Source organism: Antechinus flavipes, chromosome 2 (genome assembly GCF_016432865.1).
Source record: "Antechinus flavipes isolate AdamAnt ecotype Samford, QLD, Australia chromosome 2, AdamAnt_v2, whole genome shotgun sequence".
Taxonomy (NCBI): domain Eukaryota; kingdom Metazoa; phylum Chordata; class Mammalia; order Dasyuromorphia; family Dasyuridae; genus Antechinus; species Antechinus flavipes.
Window position 1 is genome coordinate 423,398,451 of NC_067399.1, and position 24,862 is coordinate 423,423,312.

The window sequence follows — 24,862 nt, forward strand, 5'->3', positions numbered from 1 at the left end:
GAACCTCAACTCCCTTTTCTCCCTAGGAACTTCTGTAACTATACCTCCTCTGCTGAGGGACACTTTTCATTTTTCTGTTCTTCTGCAGAGTTTTCTGCTCCCTAGGAGGGGTGGCCTGAACTAGGAAATTGACAGGAGCTTCCAGATCAAGCTAGGAGAAGCTGTTATCTTCTTTGAGTTGGGTTGGGGAGCATTCATCTAGTCAGGGCCAAAGGAACCACATCACCAATATGTCAGTATTTTCTTGCAGCTAGAAACAGACAAGGAGGAAATAGAATGCTGAAAAGTTTAAATTTTGTTTTGTTTTGTTTTTTAAATGAGTAACCATGCTAGAGATTTTCCAAAGAATTTCTTAATGCCTATAAGTTATACCCAGAGAGTTTTGTCAACTCAGTGACCATGATGAAATGTGGGAGTCTGTGTTTTGATTAAGTCCTTAGTCGCATCCATGTATTGCTTAATGATATTAAGTACAAGGGAACAGTGATGCACCCTTAGGTACCACATGAACTTTTTTAAAAATGCCCTTGAAAAGATTTGCCTGCTTTAAATGCCTCTGTAGCCATCATTAAGTAGAAGTCTCAGTCCCATTGGATTTGTCTCCCTTTAGAGAATTCTTTGTACCATTCGTGAGATGATCTGCTCAATAAGGGCTGAGGGTAGCAGTTTCATTGGGCCTGGTCCAGACAGTGGAACTTTCATAGGACCTGCATGCCTGTTTTGGGTAACCTGTTTCCAGTACAATTAGATGGTGAGGGACATTGGTTTAATATTGGGTAGGGAAACAAGTAGGACTGGAATTTCCATCCATCCTTTGAAAGCTAAATAAAGTCAAGTCAGCATGAAATCAGAAGGAAGGAAAGCTGAAATTTGAAAGTGGTGCCAATTATAGAATTACATGGCTTGGCCTAATACTGTGAAACCAGAATGTGCCCCCAGGATGAGAGGATTGTAGATTGAGACCTGGAAGTGACCTCTGAGAGGCCATTGAGGCAAATCTCCTCATTTTACAGATAGGAAAATTGAGGCTTAATGAGGTTAAATGGCTTGCACATGGTCATACAGCTAGTGTCTGAGGTGAGACTTGAACTACTGACTCCAATCCCAATTCCTACTCTCTCCACTAATGCTTTTCTATATAGGGGAACATAAGCAAATACTTAATGAGACCATAGAACTGGGAGCTTGAAGAGACCTCAGAGCTTAGCCAGTCCAGTCCTTTCATTTAACCGATGAAGAATCTGAAGCCCAGAAATTTATCCCAAATCACACAAGCAGTGGGTGGCAAAACCCAAGATTCGAGCCCTGATCTTTGGGCCCCAAGTCTATTTCTCTTTCCATCTCATTATGATGCTGATCTTTACAAGTTGAGTGTATATAAATATCTGACCTTCTCTTCATTGGTCACTTCTTTGAGGACAGCAGAAATGCAACGTTAAAGAGAAAAGATGAGAACTATTGAGACTTAGGAGCTTTTTTAAAGTTTTCATTTTCTGTGGCTTCAATGGAACTTTCCCCCTTTTCCTCTCTTCCTTCTCTTCTCCCTCCTCTGCCTCCCTCTCCCCATATAAAATTCTTGGGATAATGAATAAAAAGTCAGAGAGAGAGAGAGAGAGAGAGAGAGAGAGAGAGAGAGAGAGAGAGAGAGAGAGAGAGAGAGAGAGAGAGAAAGAGAGTCACCAGTGTTTCTCAAACTTTTGTTCTCAGTATCTTCATATTGTTAAAAAAAAAAAAAACTATCAAGGATCTGTTCAAAGAGTTTTTGTTCACATGGTTTATATTTATAGTTATTTACTATATTAGAAATAAAAAATGATTTTGAATTTGTAGACCCTCTGAAAGGGTTTCAGAAACCCCAACAATTCTTTGGACTACACTTTGAGGACCACTGATTAACCTCTCAAAACAGGCTTTTAATACAGGCTTTTAAGAAGCCACATGGTCCCCTTATCCCCTATCTTCATGCCCCTCTGGTTATTCCTGTGTCACACAAACTTCCTCAATATAATTTAGTATTATCTGCTTGTCCAAGCTACACTAAAGCTGGTGGGGCCCTGCATCTGTCCCTATGAAAGGATTTTTAAGATGCTCTACCTTGTATTTCAGATTACATTCTTGTCATAGTCAAACTCCTGGCAAAGTAGTTACTGTGAGTCTGGGGACCTGTTTCAAGAACTCAGCTCCAGCTAGAAGGTGACAAGTAGTCTTTGCTGCCTTCTACTCTGGGTAAGACTATCTGAAGTATCATTCAGTTTTGGAAGCCACATCTTAGGAAGAACATTGTTAAACCGAGCATGTTTGGAAGAGAACAACCTGAATAGTAAGAAGTCTGGAGGTCACACCATTGTAACAGGGTCAATTAAAGGAACCCAAATCATTCTCTCCTGGAGAAGAGAAGACTTAGGAGAGAGATGACAGTTACTTCAAGCACCTGGAGGGCTGTTATATGGAATTTTGCTTTGCTTCATCCCCAAGAGGATAACTAAGAGTAGAGATGAGAAGCTTCAGAAACAAAACAAGAACAAACAAAAGAAACAGATGTTGATTAAATATATGAAAAGGAGCAAAATCTTAATGATTAGTGCTGTTCAAAAGTAGAATTGGCTAGAAGCTCTGAAACAGAATATGGATGGCCTCTTGTTAGCAATACAAGGGATTACTTTTCAACTGTGAATGGGACTAGGTGATCTCTAAGGCTTCTTCTAGCTTTGAGCCTATAGTAGTCTATGGATTGGTCCTTCCTATTTTTGAATACTTGCTTAGTGTCATAAGAAGTCTAGAAAAAGAGTTCTTAACCTAAAGGTGAGGGAGTTAAGGTCTGTGAACTTTAAAAAATTTTTGATAACTCTCTTTCAGTAATATTGGTTTTCTTTGTAATATTCTATATTTTATCATATGTGTTCAAAAATATTATTGGGGGGGGGGGGAGTCTTACAGTCTTCACCAGATGGCCAAGGAGATCCATGATATAAAAAAAGATTTAGAACCCCTGGTTCAAACTAAACTAATTCTAGGAAAGACAGTCACTAATGCCATAATCCCTGAGCACTTCCTTCCAGAAACAACTTTTAATTCCAACTTTCTGTGATTTGAACCTTAAAATAAAGCAGACACTGTCTCCACATAACTTCAGGATCTATTGCTGCATAGCTCCTACTGTATACTGATGATGTCAGTCCACTGCCAGCTGACATGCCTATTACCTTGAGTTTTTCTCTTCAAATATATTAAAGATAATTATATTGTCCAAATCATTTTTATTTGGCACTTGTTGGAACTACATGAGACATTGAGAAAGGTAGAGATTTTATGAAGTATTTGTTCTGGGTTTTCAGCTTTCAGCATCAACAAATACCTTCTCTTTTAGCCTTTTCATTATTTAGCTCAGGTAATTCAAATGTGTTTACATTCTTTCCCCTTAACTAATTTTGGGGCTGCATTTGTTGTTTCAGAGTCCTTTGGGACTTTTATTTATACATCATTTAGATTTGGAAAGTGCCACTCCACTGGGTAACATTGGCTTATTCTGCAAATCTCAAGTCCAGTTGTAAATTTCCAAAGGCTTGTTGTTCTCACCACTGAGTGTACCTGTGTGTCTGTGTGTTTGATGAAGGGGGTGGGGAGGTGGAGGGGCAGTCTATGGCCTGGGTAATGAAAAAAGGAATCAGATAGATGCTTTGCATGTGTGTGAAAGTGAGCTTGCAGCCATGTATGCACAGGGGAGGAGCATGCTTAGGAGGAATTCTAATAGAATTGAGTCACAATAGATTTTTACTGTAAGCAACAGGAAATGACAAAGCAACTCTAGTCAACTTCAGATTCCTAGAGAATTTTAAAATCAAAATAAAGAGAATCAGAATCTTAGTGGTAGAAGGGTTGTGTGTTCATTAGACTCTTTTCTGCTCACCCTCCCCTCATTTTAAAAATATATCCAGAGAAATTAAATAATTTGCCCCAGGTCACACAGCTTGCAGGAGACTAAAGAGCTGATATTAAAGCTTCAGTCTCCTGATTCTCAGACCACTGGTCTTTTGCCTCCTTTCCCTGTATACCCTTAAGTGTACCCTGAGAGTTCTAAGAAATGGGATTTTCCCCACGTGGTTTCTATAAAGGGCACTTGCTGCATTTGAGGACATGTTCAAATTAAAACCCAATTTTATTATTTTTTTCAGCTTCTTGAGATACATTGAGATACATTTGTGGGTTTTGCCTTTGTTTATTCATTCACTTGGCTGCATGGAATTTTCTCCCCACTGATGGACATCTCCCTCTGTTTAATACTCTTGGAACTTCTAGGTACAGCTCATGGGCTATATCCTACATGAAAACATTCTGATCAACCCTTTTCCTTCCAGCCAGAAACCATTCCTCCTTCCTATGAATCATAGATCTTCAGCTAGATGACCATCTACATGTGGAGAATGGATTGGATCATACTCATGTTTATCTCCCCTATGGCATAGCATAATGGATGGATGATTGACCTTATAGCTAGGAAGATCTGGAATCAAATCCTGTCTCTGAAACTTTCTAGTTGTGTGACCAAGGATAAGTCATCTTACCTCTCAGGGTTCCAGCAACTATCTAAAACTGGAAGTTATGAAGAAGATGCCTACCTTCATTGGGAAAAGAAATTTTCACCCTTGAGAGTTTCCTATGTAATAATAAAAGCTATCATTTATATGGGGTCCTAAAGCTGACAAAGCACTTTTAATAAATTATTTCATTTGATATTCACAACAACCCTGGGGGTAGGAACAATTATGATTCCCATTTTACAGATGAGAAAACTGAGATACTGAAAGATTACATGATTTGTCCAGGCTCACACAGCTAAAGAGTGTCTGAAGTGGTATGCAAGTTCATCTACCCCACTGCCCTACCTAATTACATGTCAATGAACTCAGAATCTACTCTTTATCTCTGTCCTTATAGCACCTAGCAGAATGCCTTAAGCATAGTGGCTGCTCATGACCCCAAAAAGTGTGAATTAAATTAATTAGTCAATAATTCAATCAAAAATCACTTAGAAGGTAGTGGACAGTATGCTGAGTGAGGCAGACATGAAGGCAAAAGCAAAACAGATTCTGCTTTCAAGGAGCTTATGTTCTACAGAAATTTATATAAAGTATATATATGCAAATGTATATATAAAATACATATGATACATAATTATACACATTTGTATATGAATATACATACAAACATGTGTGTATGTATATATATATATTATGTTATACATATATAGAAATATTGAGATGGAATGCACTGTTATTGGGGCTTGGGGAGTCCTTTCATAGAATTTACAGTGAAATAATGATGGCCATAACAACAATGGTTATGAGGATGATGATATCAATTGCCATCCAATATTTTATAGAGTTGTGAAACCAACAACAAAAGTTTGTTTCCTGCAAAAATTTCAGCCACCAGCACTCTATTTGGAATGAAGCCTGGTATTTGGTCTAGTGGTTTTGAATTGACTTTATTTATTAAATGTCTTGTACTTCTTTCTAATTTAGGAAAAAAGTTGAGAAAACAAAACAGAAAATATTTCCCTACCTATGATGTGTCCATATCATAGGGAGTGTTTATAGTAGCTGTATCAGAAGAGAAACAACCGAGAGGAAAATGGATTGGCAACCACAGTGTTATCATGGAAAGAGTCATATAGTTAAAGTTAGGCAAACTGAGTTGAAACCCCAGTTATATTACTGTGTGGCTTCATTCAAATGGCTTCAACTTTTTGGGCTTCTATGATTCCCAAACTACTTTGCTCATAATATAATATTCTTCTTTTGTGTGAAGAATTGCTACTGGAGTCAAGAGACCTTCAATTGCCTTGTAATGAAACATAATTTTTGACATACCTAGGAAACTCCTAGAATCCCCTTGGAGAACCAGTGGCCTCAATATTGTCAGAGGTTCCTTCCATCTGTGTTTCTATGAAGAAAAGGTCTGATTTAAAAACATGTTGAATATAGATTCAAAAATTTTCAGTAAATTGTGGATATTCGCTGAGGGATTGATTAGGAAAAATTAGGATGTTCTAACATATCTCTAACTTTTGAATATGAAATGATAAGAAGCTTCCCTACAACTCTACCTTGGTGCCACACAAAGAGGAAGAGAGGAATTTGAGAAAGAACTGACAGCATGAAAGTTCCCCATAATCTTAGCCTCAGAGGTTAGAAATGTATACTTTTGTGAAATATCAGGAGGGTAAGCTCTGGGTATTGTGTAATGGATGCTCTAGATTTGGAGAGATTGAATTTAGAGAAAGGATCAATAAGACTCTATACTCTAAGAGGCTGCAAGGGATACTTGATCCAGAAAGGTTAGCAAGCCTTTGAGAATGAATTACTGATTTTTTCTGAGAAGGGTCTGGTATCCAAGATATATGTGTATATGTATGTATATGTATATGTGTGTGTATGACAATTAGTTGTTCCCGGTAAATAAATGGTGAAAAGAACTTCAAAATACTCACAACCACATGGGGAAAAATGCTCAAAATCACTAACAAAAATGCAAATCAAAACAACTCTAAGGTCTCACCTTACTTCTTGAAAATTGGCCAAAAATGATAAAAAATTCCATTACTCAATGGTGGTGTTGTGGAAAGATAGACACATTTATACATTGTTTATGCATCTGTTAAATAACATAACTATTTTGGAAATCTATTTGGAATTATGCAAATAAAATGACTAAAATATTAGCCTTTGAACCAAAGGCTCTATTAGTGGCATTGTATACCTAGGAAACCATTGCTAAGAAGTCCCCACACACTCCAAAATATGTGTAGCACCACTTTTTTGTATGATAGCTAAGATTTGAGGAAAAATATGGCCATCTATTAGAGAACAATTTGTGCATTTTACTGTACAATCTGCATTTTACTATACTATAAGAAATGATGAATGCAATGAATATAGGAAAGCATGCAAAGACCAATATGAACTGATGCAAACTGAAGTAAACAGAGTGAAGAAAACAGTGTACATAGTAAGTACAATATAAATGAAAAGAACAGTGGCACACCAAAAAATTAATGTTGAATGAAACAAAATAATAAAGCTCAAGCAGACTCAAATGAAAAGACATAAGAAAATATAGCTAACCTACTCCTTCATGGAGGTGGGATGTCCACAGTCATTTACACATTCATGTATTTTTGGACTTTCTCATATTGATCTTTCTCTCTTTAAAAAATTATTTGTCATATGGAATAGCTTTCAGGGAGGAAGAGAGAGAGAGGAATATATAAAATACTATGGTGATATAATAAACAGAAAACATCAATGATTTTTTAAAAATTTTTAATAAAATATAATGGTGTGAGAGATTGATAGGGAATTCACATAGCCAAGGCAACTCCTATGTGTAAAACTGAAAGGAAAAAAAAAATGATTTACTCAGATGCAAACACAAGCAATTCTGATGAGGAAAGAAAAGGATACCTAACTAAAGTTGGTCATATGCTAGACAGGGAATTCATCAATGAACCATAATATTTAACAGACATGTACACAAAATGGAAACAAAGACAGATAATGGAGGGTAAGTATAAAATAGTAGCAGGAATTCATTAAAAAGAAAGCCAAGAATACACAAAAAAACACAAAACAGTTCTAATTTGGGGATTTTAGTGTATTGCAAATACAACATAATCTAATTACATAGTTGCCAAAAAGTTATTGCAATCTTAGACTTCATTAATAAAAATGTAATATTCAGAATTAAGAGGAAGGAGTTCCACTATCCTGTTATCTGCAGTATTCCTTCCTGCATGCCACAATTTAAAAAAGGATATTGAGAAGCCTTGGACAATGAGAATGATTTAAGAGTACTAGAAACCTCCCTAGATATATATACACTGAACTCAGGATGAAACTTGTATATATATGGGGGAAATAGATTGACAGCTATATTCAAATATATGAAGAGCTATCATGCTAAAGAAGAATTAGGTTTGTTCTATTTGGTCCTAGGGGGCAGAACTAGAAACAATGGGTGGGAGCTGAAATTAAGCAGCTAAGAATAAAGAAAATATCTTAACTATAATTCTAAAAGAAAAGAATGGTCTATCCAGTAAGATAAGGAGCTTCCCATCACTAGGAGTTTTCAGGCAGAGTTTAAAAATGACCCAAACTAATAATTCTTGTGTTTTTCAAAATGGTGCATTCATTCAGTCTCCCCCTTTCCCCACTTTTTTTGTGTTTGGAGAGTTGTTTCCCTGGAACATTGTTGCTCATGCTATTGTAATCTTTGTGACATACTATCTGACTCAAAATCATGGAAAAAAAACAGTGAAAATGAGAAGCCCAGGTTTCCCTATTGGGAGAAGTACCGCAAAGCTCTGCATAATCGTTCTTGAGCAGATGTTCCCATTTATCAGGCTAGAAGTGAACAGTGTTTAAAAAAACCTAATAGCAAGTCTCTGGTAGCTATTTGGAAAATAAGGACCTTAGGAAAAAAATTGATGTACAGTGAGAGGCCCTCACAACTAGGCAAGTATTTCTGTGTAGATCATTAGAAAGTACATAATTAGAGAAATTTTGCTTCAAATCCTACCTCAGCTACTTTCCAGCCATATGAATGAGCAAATCACAATTTCTCTAAGCCTCAGTTACTTCATCTGCAAAATAAACAACAGCAACTAGTTCACCAGATTATTGTGAAAATCAAAGGTGATAATGTATGAAAGTGATTCATAAATGTTAGCTATTAGGAACAAAATGTGGAATCAAGAAATGTTTTAGTAAACGACTTCCCTGATTTGTTGTCTCTCTTTGTGTTATACACCCTCATTAGCAATGACTTAGATATACTGTTCTGACTTGATTATTCCAGGAAAAAAGCAAAACTGAGAGCTTCCCAATCAGTGGGCACAATTAGCCACATATATCAATCAATGAGTGTTTATTAAGTTTTAAAATTATTATTATTATCATTAAGGGCCAAAATGTGGCCTCTCTCTCTCTCTCTCTCTCTGTCTCTTTCTGTATTTCATATCTATCTATCTGTCTATCTATCTATATACACACGTGACATTCATCATATTAAGAGCATATGAACATGGTATCTCCCAATACACATATATAGAAACATGCCCTTTCTCAAAAAGAGCAAGAAATGCTCAGATGTTATATTTATATATGTGTATATAATTAACATATTATATATGCAAATATCCATTTTTATGTATACATATAAACTAACATCTATAAAGTACTTACTGTGTTCCAGGCACTGTGATAAGAGCTTTACAATTATTATCTCATTTGATAACATATATGTGAGTATATAAAACATAAATGTATATATTTATATGTGAAAATAAATAAAAGGTAATTTGGGAGTGAAGCACTAGAATCTGAGGAAATCAAGGAGGGTTTCATGTGGGAGCTGGCATTTGAGCTGAACTTTAAAGGAAACAAGGAATTCTTAAAAGATGGGAATGAAGAGAGAGTACATCCTAGATAGGAAGTACTAATTTATATATGGTCAAGGAAACTAGAATTGGAATGCTATGTGTAAGGAACAAGAAGAAGAATTTGGCTGGATTGAATAGTGTATGGAATAGAATAGCATATATTAAGAGTGGAAAGGTAGGTTAGAACTTAGTTGCAAAGTTCTAAATAGAGAAATTTGCATTTAGTCCTAGATGTAATAGATAACCATTAGAGTTTATTAAGCAGGAGAATATACTGTCAAACTTGTGCTTAGTAAAGCCACATATTTGGCAGATGAATTGAGAATGGATAGGAGATTATTTTGGTGGGAAATGGTGGGAGCTTAAACTAGGTAGAAATTGTAAAAGTGGTGAGGAGGGAGCAGATCTAGAAGTCATGGAGAGCTAATTTATCAGACCTGGCAACTGATTGAAAATGTGGGATGAGGGAAAGGAAAGAATCTAGGCTATAAACCTAGGAGAGAGGAAGGATGGTGATTTCCTCAACAAAAATAAGGAAGTTCTAAAGAGGGCTGGATTTGGGGAGGGGGGGGAAGGTATTGAGACATGAAAAACAGCCTAATGGGATAAGAACCATGGGCTGGAAGATGGGAGGTCCGAGTCCTGCTGGAAGTAACAATAGAAAGGACATCCTATATGTTACAGACAACTACACACAGATCACTGCACAGGGACCAGCTCATAACCCAATTCCTGGTGCTCAGAGAAAACCTTGTGCCAAGTAGAAGGGGACAGACTTTTCACCATCCTTGGCAATTATGGAAGGTGCTCAGAGCTGTAGCACAGAAGCCACATCATTTGCATCACATTTAGCTGAAGCTGCACTTTCCCTCTTGCCTGGTAGACTTTTAATGGAATAATTTCCCTGCTGAGGTTAGTCCACATTTTGTGGAGATTCTTCTAAGCAAAATTTGTCTTGCTGTTCCCATCCAGTGTGGAACAGTAGAAAAAATAGTGTTTATAATTTCCAAGGACTGGGGTTCATGTTCTACCTTTAACCTCTCCAGGCTTTGTTTTCCTCATCTGTAAAGTAGAGCTTGGGGAAGTTTAGACTATATAACTCTGAGGTTCTTTCCATCTCTAGATCTGGGATCCTAGGTATTGTTTCTCATTTTTACTTGAAAGAACACTAGCTAGTTGCAGAGGTAAGACTTAATTTAGATCCTAGCTTTTGCTAAAAGCAAAGTCTTTGAGATCTAGGAATATCCTTAGCTAGTCATGATCAGAAGTCAGAAAAGGCAAGAAGCCAAGGATACTCCACTTTGATTTTGTCATTTCGGTTCCATTTTGTCATTTTCCTGTTCCAGTAAAATGGCTCTTTACTGATCATCTAGAGGTAGCTACATTGGACAGTAGTAGAACTCCCCCCAGGTTTTAAGTCATTAAGACCTCAGTTTTTTATCTGGTCTCACTCTGTGTACCCTCCAGGCAAGAAACTTAAAACTTTTTGTTCTCAGTCTTCTCATCTATAAAATAGGGATAGTAATAACATATACCTTCCAGGGTTGTTGTGAGGATCAAATGAGATAAAAATTGTTAATTGCTTAGCACAGTGCCTAGAATATAGTAGATGCTATATAAATGTTAGTTATTATAATTATCAGAGATAACTCAAATTTCACTGCCTGTTACTCAAGGTCTGCCATCATTGGGCTATACTGTAGTTATTTAGTATGACTCAACTAGGATAAGATGATAGATTTAGAGTTAGCTTAGAGATCACTTAGGCCAACTTTTTTTCTCCTGCATTTCAAAAAAAAAAAAAAAATGAGTTTTAAAAAGAGGTAAATAATTTGCCTAAAGTGACATGGGAAATAAATGGCAACATTAAAATTTGAACCTAGATTCTCTGAAATCAAATCCAGCTTACTTTCTACTCGATAACTCACTCCTGTCTCACTGCATGAGCCAAACTCCTTCCCTCCTTTAAAACTTTGCTCATACTCTTTCTTCCACCTGATCTATCTTCACCAGTCCTGTACACTCATCAATTTTTATTCAGCTTCAAGGTCTAGCTTGAGTTCCACCTCCTCTAAAAATAATTTCTCCTGACTATAGCACACAGTGATGAGTAACAATTATAGACCTTAAAGCTTGTACCACAAAATTTAGCACTGGATGGTATGCTGCCTTATACTGTTCTCTATTTTATTTTTGTTTTCCCATAGATAATTTTGTAGCATGAAGACTTAAAAGTAACTTCTGCTGGGACTCTCAGGGGAGCATAATATCTTCACTTTCCTCCTTTGTGCCCAGATATGAAATTTTGAACAGGATCCAGTGATAAAGTCTGATTTCTCAAATATTAAAAGTAGACTCCTCTCTTCTCACATTCGTTGACTTATTGCTTCCACCCTGGTCATTATAAGGTCAACTCTAATTTGAGTTCCAGGTTAGAGTTTCCTTGAAAAAAGGGAGTGGGATAAGGTGTTTTTTAAAAATATATATATATATATAATGTTTCAATATGAATTGTGTACAGAACATATCCTTTATTCTGATGCCCCTCCCCCCACAAAAGAGTAAAAATAAAAATCACAATATGCATTACAGAATGATTAAAATAGAGTCTAGGAACATTACTCCTTTCACAATCATTTTGGAAGGTTAGTAGTCAAGCCTCACTGAAACATAAACAGTTTTTGAAATGCTACTAATTGTCTATTTTATCTATCCCTTCTAATGGGCCAAGCATGTTCTTCTTTCCAGTGGCCTTGCTCTCTCTGAAGCTGATAACTTTCCTTGCTGCCAACCTATCCCTGCTGCTGCCACTGTTACTACAATCGCTCTGGTTGATGCTTCTTGCCAGCCTTTGAAGGCATTTCAGACCTTTTTATGTTTATTAAGTTGATGCTAAAGGAAGAAAAAGAAGAAAAGAGAAGGGAAGAACAACCAGTTGAATCCTCATTCTATGTGGGAAGGCCTTTCTATCATTATATCCAGGATAAAAAAGGGCCATCCTCACATTTTATTACTTGGGAAATTTCAGCCAAAAAAACCTCAGGCAAAATCCTCTTAATTATAATTATTATTATCAGAAGTAGCATCATGTCCCCTTTCTGTTGTTCTGGGAGCAGGGAGTAGCACTGAGTTTGAGAGTGATGATTAAGGGGATACAGACCAGAGAATCAGAAAATCTTAGAATTGGAATGAACTTCAATGGCCACTTACTCCAAACCATGCCTCAAATTAATTCTTATGAAGTCATTTATAACTAGTGATTTTATAGCCTGTATATGAATGAATGAATGAAAAATCATTTGTTAAGTACTTGCTATGATAAGTACTGTGTATTAGGTACTATACTAATATGCAAATATAACCACATCAAAATTATAGTTTATATAGTTAATTTTCATATTATGTTTGTAAACATATGTATACATACAGGTATACACTCACAAACACATAATCAATATGCATACAGATACAAATAGAGATTAATCAAGAAATTTATATTTATTAAGAATCTACTATTTGCTAGGTACTATGCTAGAGATTGGGAATATAAATACAAAAATGAAATAGTTCCTACCCTCAAGATACTTACATTTTAATGAGGAGATATGTAATATATAAATATGTGTGTGTGTGTGTGTGTGTGTGTGTATGTGTGTGTGGTTTAGTGAGTTCAGTTATGCATGTGAGAAAGCCAATGAAAATATCTTTAGACAGGAGATGAAATGTCTTGTTCAATCGGTGAATGGCAAGGAGGGAAGTATCACCAAATCCCAAAGAGCATGGGAGAATATAAGGTGTAAGAAAACTAGAAATGTTGTATGGGGGGAATAAAGGTAATAGAGGGTTCTGAATGTTTTTTATTTGATGTTATATTTGATCTTGGAGATTATAGGTATCCACTGTAGTTTACTGAGTATGAGAACCCACATAATCAGATCTGCATCTTAACAAAACAGCTTTGGCAGTTGAATGGAAAATGGTTTGGAATAGGAAGAGATTTGAGGTAGGGAGACCAACCAAGCATCAAATTATTGCAATAATCTAGGTGTGAGATATTGAGATCCTGCTTTAGGAAAGGAGAGAAGGGGGCATACACTAAAGATAGCATGAAGATAAAGTCAACAGAACTTTGCAATAAATTGGATATAGAGGTGGGATGAGATAAAGTGAAGAATTGAAGATGATACTTAGGTTGCAAGCTTAAGTGACTGGAAGGAAAGTGACACCTTTGACAGCAATAAGAAAGATTGGAAAAAGAGAGAATTTGGAAGGAAAGATAATGAGCTCAGTTTTGAATATATTGAATTTAAGATCTCTACTGGACATCCAGATCAATTTATCCAATAGGCAGTTGGATACAGAATTAACTAGAGGTCAGATTAATATATTGTTGGTGGAGTTATGAGCAATTTGGAACTATGCCCAAAGAGATATAAAACTGTGCATACCCTTTGCTCCAACAGTATAACCACTGGGTCTGTAGACCAAAGGGATCCTAAAAGAAGGGAAAGGACCTACATATGCAAAAATATTTGTAGCAGGCCTTTTTGTAGTAATAAGGAATTGGAAAATGAGTAGATGCACATCTGTTGGGCAAATGGCTGAATAAGTTATGGTATATGATTGTAATGGAATATTATTGTTTTATAAAAAATGATGAGCTGGAGAAAAAATGATAATTTCAGAGAAGCCTGGAAACTCTTATGTGAACTGATGCTGAGTGAAGTGAGCAGAATCAAGAGAACATTGTACACAATAATAACAAGATTATATGAGTATCAACTGGACTTGGTTCTTTTCAACAATGTAATGATTCAAGACATTTCTAATAGACATAGAATAGGAAATGCCATCCGTGTCCTGAAAGAACTATGAAGACCAAATATAGATGGAAGCATAGTATTTTCACTTTTTTGTTGTTGCTCTTTGCTAATGTTTTCTTTTTCATAGTTTTTTATCTGATTTTTCTTATATAATATGATAAATATGCAAATATGTTTAAAAGAATTATAGATATTTAAACTATATGAGATTGCTTGTGGTCTTGGGAGCAGGAAGATAAGGGAGGGAGAGATTAAAATTAGAATGTTGAATGAAATGTTACAAAAATGAATGATGAAAAAACTATCTTTGTGTATATTTGGAAAAATAAAATACTATTGGGGGGAAAATAACTAGAGGTCAGCAAAGGACTTAGGATTGTATAAATAGATTTGAAAAACACCAACATAGATATGATAATTGATGGAAGCTGATAAGATCACCAAGTGAAGTAATATAGAAGGAAAAAAAGAGGATCTCAGACAGACTCCTGTGAGACACACACACACACACACACACACACACACACACACACACCCTTTAGCAAACATGATCTGGAAGAAGACCCAACAAAAAAGACAGAGAAAGAGTAATCTAATAGGTACAGAAAAGACTAATATCCTGAAAATTTAGAGAAAAAAGAATATCAAGAAAAGGGTCATAGTACCAAGGACAACGAAAGGTCAAGAAGGATGAAGGCTGAGAGAAGATTATTAATTTTGGCAATTACAAGCTATAGCTTGTTAGCAACTTTGGAGAGAACTATTTTCATTGAAATTGGAAGTCAGACATAGAGAATCAAGGAAAAGGTGAGAGGAAAAGAAGTATCATAAATGGCCTTCTCTATTTGTGAAAGAAAGGAGAGAAATTGTATGATACTTATCAGGAAATGATGGAGTTTTGAGGATGGGAAAAACAAAGGCGTATTTGTGGGCAGTAAGGAAGAAGTCAATAGACAGGTAGATACTGAAGACAAGTGAAAAGTAGGATAACGAAAGGGACAATTTGCTGGAGATGACAGGATGAAATGGGATCATTTTTGCGAAGAAACATTTGTCTGGACAAGAAGAAAGTCTGTCTTTTCATGTGAGACAGGAGATGAAAGAGGAAATGGTGGCAGAAGGCATCTGTGATGTAAGAATTGAAGAGAAAGGGAGAAGAAGAATCTCTCAATAAATTTTCTCAATTTGTTTTCCATGAAATATGAGGCAAGCTTTTTACTGACAGAATAGGAGGGGAGTGAACTCTGAGAGGTTTGGAAAAACCATTATAAACACATGAGTCAATTAGAAATATGTAAAAGGATTGCCTTGCAGCAGTGAGGATCCAGTTGAGTTTGCATAAATTTGTGGACCCAGGAACCATTGTTGTGTGAGTTTCCTCTAGCATCATCTGCAGCATATGAGTAAGGGTGAAGGCAGTGCACAGTAGAAGTAATCCAGAGCTAAGGCTTAGTAAGGCAAAATCAGAAGTAGGATACAGGGGCAAGAGATTCAAGAGAAGTAATACGAATTTGTACTGGTTCACCAAAAAATTTAAATGGGGAAGGGAAGAGAATGCAGCCATTATATGGGTTATGACCTGGGAAATAACTAAAGAGTTAAGGAATTGAAAGTCACCATGAATACAAAGAACAGGGGTTAGGGTCATGAAGGAGAGGTGGAGAGACAACAGATTGTCATCAGGTAAGGGAATTTCAGAGTTCATGGATATTAAATTAGAGCATTTGTAGGTTATTGCAAGAATAAGAATATAAGCATCTCTGTATATAGATAGCTGTGTTAAGAGTTGAGGTAAAAGTTATGGTAAATGAAGTAAATTTATAAATTGAGAAATTAAAATGTTTATGAGAACATGGGTATAAATGTTGAAATCCCCTACTGTGAGAGCAAGAGAAGGGAGAAATGAAAGAATCTCACCCTAGCACTGAACTCATCTTGAGGAAAGAAAGGGAGTGTCCCAGCAGCCCATGGTAAATAACTACCAAAATTTTGATTGGGTGGAAGTGAACTGAATGAATCTCAAAGACAGAGATGTTATTGTGAAAGAAGTAGAGAGAGAGAGAGAGAGCATGCTACAGATATAGATAGATATACAGTAAATTCATCTATAAGGATGAAGTTGCTGGACAATGCCAGAATAGATTAGAATAAAAGATATTTTTATAGCAGCCAAATTGGAACTTCTTCATTATCACATAATGGAATAAAGGAGGAGAGAATGGTGTATAATATCATGTTTTACTACATAGATATAGGTATTGATATAGATAATTAAGTTTGTAGATATAGCTATAGTTACCTAGATATAGTTAGTTACCTTGAAAACAGAGAATATATCATTTACATTTTTCCGTATTCTTGAGTCCTAGTAATATGCTAGGCATATGGTAGATGCTTAATGAGATTTGTTGTGTTAGATTTTAGAAATTACAAGAGTTTGCAAAAATAACTTGTGCCTCACTAATCAGAAGCAAAGAAGTATGGAAGTTTGGGAATCTGTTTTGAAAAACTGAGTAAAAAAAATATCATCAAAGATATTGCTCTCGTGGGGATGTAAAGGCTCACATTTTCAGGTTTTCAGTCTAGGAACAGAGACCCTCTTGTCCCCGTTATCTGAATAGTTTTCTCCATAGTCCTTTTCATTGCTGAGAGTTTGGTCCACGGTCCGTAAAGATCCAGAACTGTATACTTCCCCACAAAACTTATTTAATAGTAAAAGAAATGGAATAGATCCATCCAAAACATCCAAAGCAATAAACACTCCCTTATTATAACAGGAGGTTTAGGATCTGTACATTGATTAATGTAGCAAAGTTAAACTTCCTATCACTTAAGATCAGGGTAGATAATGTGCTTGTTAGGTCCCCATCTTCTGTAAAATCAAAATATGTCATCTTTCATATTAACTTTGTAGCTATTTTAATTGATATGGTAAACATTATTCAGCAAGCAAAGGACAACTCCTTTAGCTCCAGCTTGCCTCAATGTCCTTAGTATAACAAAGTATCATCATCTTCATCCTTACTTCAGGCTTTTCTCCCTTGAATGAAATATCAGGAGCTGTGTGCCCATCTTCCTCTCTTCTTTTTGAAATCATTGAAAAGCAGCCTATGGTAATTTGCATAATCTGATCCAATTGCCTTGGGAGATGAGAGGTGAAAAGACAATTGAAAATGGGGTGCTTTTTGAACTCCCAAAAGATTCAGTTGGAGATGCCGCCTAGGCCAAGAGCATGCTTCCCTGGCACTGTAGGAAAAGCTAAATGTGGAAGATTCACCAGGAGCTGACTCAGAGTAGAAAATAGAAACATATTGGAGCTCAGAGAAAGAGTGGTTCCTACCACTATCGGAAGAGACCCTTTCTTTCGAGGGTGGAGCTACAGGATGTTGAAATCTAACAAGTGAAGTTTTAAATAGCCCAGGAATATTCTTCTCAAAGAAATGTGGAAGAATTTTAAATACTATCAACCAGGATTCCAGCTTGATTCCTCAGTCATCAAGCTGCTCATAAGCTAGCACCATCTCTTGGGGAAAGGATTGATAGGAAGCAAGCAAGGCAGAACTGAAGACAGTGAAAGCCGACTGAAAAATGAAAACTAGGAGTACAAGGTGGAGACATGGCAAGATGGATTCTGGGAATGGAGGACTGCAGAAATGGTTATGGGTCAATGAGACAGGGAGAAGAGACAAGTTTTAAAAATCTGCTGCCAGAGGAACAATAATTAAAAGAGTGGCTGGGTAAAATAACTGTGAGGCAGAGAATCCCAGTTTTGAGTGTGAATCCTAACTCCTTTCTGCTTGCAAGCTTCCTAGGGCATTATTGAGTGTCACAAGAACTGTGCAAGTATCCTAAGGGGAGATGACCGACTGAAAGTTAAGGTGGTATTGGTTTCTCTGTGCACTGAGATGTGAATACTTTACCTTCCCATGTCCCTTTTCAAATTAGCACACTAATTTGCAAAGATTGTAGAGATTAATTAGTCTTTTAAAAAATGGGAGGGATTTCTTTACTTTCTCAAGAATCCTGAGTTTTCTTTTATTTCTGGATATGGTATCTAGTATTATACTGGAAATCATAAGGTCTTCAAAAGTTATGGGTTTTGGAGAGCTAGCACCTTGCATAGAAACTCCTTTTAACTATATAATATCAGTTAGGTAGCTTACACGGACAGTTAGATAGATGGTATAGTGGATCGAACAGTGAGCTTTAAATTAGGAAGAACTGAATTCAAATCCTTTCCTCTTTTATAGCTAGGGCAGACAGTGCTTAGAGTGCTGGGACTGGAGTCAGAAACAATCACCTTCGTGAGTTCAAATCTGGCCTCAGATAAGTATCTGTGTGACCTTTGGCAAGTCACTTAACTCTGTTTGCCTCAATGTCCTTCTCTATAAAATGGGCTGGAAAAGGAACTGTTCTGGTATTTTTGCCAAGAAAATCCCAATTGAGGTCATGAAGAGTCAGATGTAATTGAAATAACTGAATGACAAGAAAGTTCTATAGCTACAGGAACTGAGACTGAGGAGAGGGATTACTTGTCCAGGGTCACAGAGATTATACATATCAGAAGAAAGAGTCTAGCCCAGATCTTCCATACATTATATTTGCAACAACTCACTGATGCCTCCTATCAGAATATGGACAGAGCTTCCCTAAGGAGTAGATACGGTAACTGATTGAATATATGGGATGAATGAGATTGAAAAACCAGAATGATACAAAAGTTTGAGTCTGGATGACTGGATACATGGTGGTGTACTCAATAGTAATAGTAAAATTCAAACAAACACACACAAACACACACGCACGCACACACACACGCACATGCACACGCACAATAAATTTTGAGAGAAAGATAATGAGTTCTGGTTTGGGAATGTTAGTTGAAGACATCTATGGAACAACCAGTTTTAAATGCCTGGGTGTTTAGTGATGAAGGACTCAGAAAAGAGAAAAGGGCTAGTTTTACATTGTGATGATCTCTGAAGCCTTGTAATTGATGAAATCACCAAGTGAGAGAGCAAAAAGAAAAGATAATTCCATTCAGTGGAAGAGCTTTGGTGGACTCACACAGTTAGAGGGAATGATATTGATAGTTCATCAAAAGTGAGATGTGGTCCCACAGGAAAAATAAGTAAAAGAGCAGTCATGAAAATCCAGAAAGCAAAAAGTATATAGAAGAAAGGGTGCTCAGAAGTGCCAAATACTACAGAGAGATAAAGGAAGAATATTAATTGCTATTAGATTTGGCTAGAAAAGGATCATTAGTGACTTTTAAAAGAGTGGTTTCAGTCCTATGATCACTTCAGAAGCCATATTGCAAAATGTTCAGAGAAAAGTGGGAAATGAGGGTGGGAATAGGGTAAGGGAAGGAAAGTAGCACAGTAGATAGAGCACTGAGCCTGGAGTCAGAAAGATCTGAGTTCAAATATGGGCTTAGATACTTATTACCTATGTGACCCTGGGTCAGTCACTTAACCTTGTTTGACTTAATTCCTCTTCTGTAAAATGAGCTGAGAATGAAATGACAAAGCATTCTAGTATCTTTGCTAATAAAACCCCAAATAGGGTCACAGTTAGATACAACTGAAATGACTGAAGAAGAACAAGAGGAGAAGAAATGCTGGCGGCTAATATAGATCTTCTAGCAAACGTGGAAATGATGAAGAAATAAGATCTTTAATAAATAAAAATGCCATGAGGCTGAGGTGATATCAGGTCTGCCTCCTACTAATAATAGCATCTTTGGCAGATCTATGAGCCTCTAGTAGTTTGTTGGATGTAATCTAGAAAGATAAAGTGGAGAGTTGGGTGGAGATTACTATAGGCAGAATACAATACAATGTAAGATCTCTGAGGGGAGGGTCTGAGATTTTTATTTTTGTTTTGGTCTTTTGGATCCTCAGCATCTTTTACAATCAATCAACCAAAAAGTCTTTACTCAATGCCTTGAACATAGATGTTGCTTAATAAATGCTTATTGATTTGAACTATTTCAGCTTTGGGCCCAAGTGATAATAGTCAAAGGGCTCACTTTATGCCAATTAGATTTTCATTGTCACCTGTCTTCTACTATTAGTCTGCCCCATTTTGACTAAAAATTATCAACACTATTGAATATCTTCCATACATGATATTATAGTAAATATGTAGAGAAAATCTTAAAAAAATATTCTGTATCAAAGATTTAAAATTGGAAGGGGACTCAGTGATACTCTAATAAAGTGCCTTCATTTTCCAGATAAAGAAAAAGGAAATCCAGAGAGATTAAGTGATCTGCACAAAGATCACACAGGTATTAAGTACCAGAGTCAGGATTTAAACCCCAGGACTGGCTCCAAATCCCAACACTTTCTTCACTATGAATAATCATAAACTTTCAGAATAAGAAAGAACTTTATGGACCATACACCCTTCATTTTTCCACTGAGGAAACCAAGGTCCAGAGCAATGAATTGATTTATGCAAGGTTTCTGCTCATCTTAATTCAACAAATATTTGTCTGTTACTTTCTCTGTATATGATACTTGCTGGTATCTAAAGAAAATACAAAGATAACTAAATACTCAAGATCTCAAAGATTTTATAATTTAATAAGGAAAATGAGAAGCTTGTAACCAGGTTCTTTGTTAAGTCACCTGTAGAAATCTTGTGAACAGGGATATGGATGTGTGTGGCAAGATGATAGTAGTACCAGGACAGTTAGATGATGCATTGGATAGAGCACCAGTCCTGAAGTCAATCTGAATTCAAATTTGACCTCAGACACTTAATGCTTCCTAATTGTGTGACCCTGGGCAAATTACTTAATCCCAATTGTTTCAGAAAAAAAAAAAAAGATGAAAGTACCTCTCAGATGTATTCATGAATAGACATAACAAAACTCATTCTGTAGTTGGCTACTGGCCTGTTCACTTATTTTTCCTTCACCATCTTTAAGGCAGTCAAAAGATTTGTGTTCTGGTCATTTTACAAATTCTCATAAATACAGAAATGATGTAATTAATATGGTTTGGGGGAGATGGACTGATCTCTTTTCCCATATGGTCTCTCCTATTAGCCTCTACATCATTGTTACTGGTTATATATAATGCAAAATTTTGAATAAATGTTTCAGAAGTTATTTGCTTTGATAGAGATTAGAGCAGAGTTATATCTAGCCAACAGTATAATTGTTGTCTCATCCATAGAACTTTGGAACCACAATCTAACAATCTAGTTCTTAGAATAGCAGTTAAAGTTTCTCAGGAATTCTCCTGAGACTGTTTTTTTTTCCAAAGTTAAACTCGATTCTCTCAATCCATATCTCGAGATCCTTTCAAAAATGCTAGCTAACTCATAATCTCTCATCATCTTTTTTTCTGTGATCCTAAATCTCAAAAAAGAATATTTCTCTTTGTGTCATCCAAGTCCCTCTCACAAATGCCTTCATAGATGACAGTTACCTGATAATCATCCAATTCTATTCTTTTGCCTTTAAAGGAATGCTAACAATATTGAAAGTCTCTGGGATAAGGACTTTTGAAGATGGGGTTACATAATAAGAATGTGAGTAAAAACATAAAGAAAGGTATAATATAAGGATTCAGCATACAAAGAAATCCTACAGCTAGAAGATCAGGAAAGGCTTCATGAAGATATCATTTCAGATGAAACTTGAAGCATGGATAATATTTCAACCAGTGTATATGAGAGGGAAGGATTGCTAGATGAAGGGAATAATACGAACAAAGATGTGGAGGCAGAACAATATGGAATATGTTAGGGGAACAACACGGAATGCAGGTAATAAATGGGAGAGCTAACCTATAAAGAATCTTGACTTTGGGGAAAAAACATGGTATAATGGAAAGAATATTGCATATGGTTGTATTCAGAAGATTTGAACTCAATTCTGCTACTTTCTAACTGTGAGACTTTGAAGAAGATTCTAATCTCTGTGACCTCTGATTTTCTCACTTAAAAGAACAAGATTTTAATAAAGAACAGATGACCTCTAAAGAAAGATAAGGAGATTCCTTTGGCAGCTTATATAAAGTTGGATCGATTTGGAAGGGAGAGATTACACCAATGAGAAGGTGTGCAGTTTTGGGATAAGCACTGGCGTGGGTTAGGAGTCAAAGAACCCAGGATTGAATTCCAAATCTACTACTGAATAATAATTGACAACAAATGGTATATAAAATGACTATATACATATATATGTATTATACATTATTAAATATCATCATTTTGTTGTGGTTGACTTTTTTTTTTTCAGTTTATCTGACTCTCTGTGACCCCATTTGGGGTTTTTCTTTGCCATTTCCTTCTCTAGCTCATTTTAAAAATGAAGAAACTGAGAATAACAAGGTTAAGAGACTTGCTCAAAGTCACACAGCTTGTAAATATTTAAGTTCAGATTTGAACTCAGATCCTACTGACTCCTTTGCTGGTGCTCTATTTGCTGTGCCACCTAACTGCCCTAAAGCATATTCATACTAGATTAGATTAGATTAGATTAGATAAAAAATAAACTTAATTATAATGTTATCTATTAATATACTATATTATATAATCTGGTAATCTATTAATATACTACATTATATAATCTGGTAATATTCAATGTGACTATATTATATGACTATATGAAACAATTATATTATAAGATTATAAAATAACTATATGGCACTATTATATGAATATGTTAAATGGCTATCTTATGACTATATCAAATGACTATTATATGGCTAAATAAAATGACTAATTTATGACTATATAAAATGACTACTGTATACTGTATATACTACTGTATATCTTGTCACTATTTAAATGATTATTTTAGATGATTATATGAAAAATTTATTATAAGATTATAAAATAACTATATCATGTGACACTATTATATGACTATATAAAATGGCTATGTTATGACTACATTAAATGACTAATTTATATGACTGTAAAATGACCATTATATGACTATATCTTATCACTATTTAAATGACTATGTTATACGACTATATAAAATAACACTTGCAAAATATTTCTTATAAAGATGATTTTATTTGAGTATCACAACAATCCTGTGAAGTAAGCATTATGTGCATGAGAAAACTGAGGCCCAGAGTGGGTAAGTGCCTTGCCTGTGGCTGGTCAGTTAGGAAGCAGTGCAGTGGGATGCAGGAGAATAAATAGTGGCTCCAATTTGGAACTGTGTCCAAAGAGGTATAAAACTGTGCATATCCTTCAATCCAGCAGTGTCGCAATTAGGTCTATATCCCAAAGAGATCATAAAAGAGGGAAAAGGATCCACATGTGCAAGAATGTTTGTAGCAACCCCTTTTGTAGTGGCAAAGAACTGGAAACTGAGTCGTTGCCCATCAGTTGGATAATGGCTGAATGAGGTAGTTCAAGTCAATTCCAATAGACTTATGATATAGAAAGCCATCTGAATCCAGAGAGAGGACTATGGCAATTGAATGTAGATCACAAAATAGTCTTTTCACCTTTTTTATTGTTGTTGTTGTTTCCTTGGTTGTTTTTTCTTTCTCGTTTTTTCCCTTTTATCTGGTTTTTCTTGTGCAGCATGATAAATGTGGAAATATGTTTAGAAAAATTGCACATGTTTAACCTATCTTGGATTATTTGCTATCTAGAAGAGGGGGAAGAGGGAAAAGGGAGAAAAATTTGAAAGATGAGGTTTTGCAAGGGTGAATTTTGAAAACTATCTTTACACATATTCTGAAAAATAAAAAAGAACTGTTATAAAAAAAAAAAGAATAGTGGCTCAAAGGTTAGAAAAGCTGGGTTAAAATCCTAACTCTGGCACTTACTAGAGTATCTCAGGGATAGTATTTGAAACCAGGATCAAGTGGCTTGACTCATCTTGATATCTTCTAGTTGCTGCCATAGCCTTCATGATCCCAGAATTGAAGACTAGAGCTAGAATAGTGGTAATGAGGATGGGGAGAATGACAAAGAGAAAAAGTTGGATTGTCATCTCCAAAAGGGTAGCAAACCAGGGGGGTCATTTTAATTCCTCACAAATTCCTCACAAATTCATAGACCTGTTTGGGTATTGTTTGCCTGTACCTGTCATCTTTGCTAGTTTGCTTCATTCACTTCCCATCTATAGAATATCTAGACAGACAGCTGGGTGTTGAAACTGACTTCAGACATACTTACGAGTTGGATGATCCTGGGCAAATCACTTAACTCTCTTTGCCTCAGTTTTCTTAACTGTTAAATAAGAATTATACTTACCCCTTAGGATTATTGTAAGGATCAGATGAAATGATATTTGTTAAGAGCACTCTACCTAGTGCATAAGAGACTTCTCATAAATGTTCATTCCATTTCCCTTTCCCCTTCTATGAAGAAGTGGGTGGACCTGTAAGCTAGTGAATTAATAGAAGATAATAATTATAACCTGTCTGCAGAGAAATGAACCTGAGGCAGGGTCCCCACCTAAGATTCCATAGAGACTATCAGAGACAGGATTTTGACTCAGGTCTTCTAACTTAATATTATATATTATGGCAAGACATTTAGCCAATCTGGGTCTCAGTTTTCTCATGCAAAAAATGGGATGAATAGTGCTTATCTCACAGAATTATTGTGA

At 35.9% G+C, this 24,862-nt stretch overlaps 1 protein-coding gene across 3 annotated transcripts in view; it reads left to right on the top strand.

Moving 5' to 3' along the window:
- The window catches only part of KCNIP1 (potassium voltage-gated channel interacting protein 1), a 576,971-nt gene that overhangs the window by 227,830 nt on the left and 324,279 nt on the right, over positions 1-24,862 (top strand). The window lies entirely within an intron of this gene.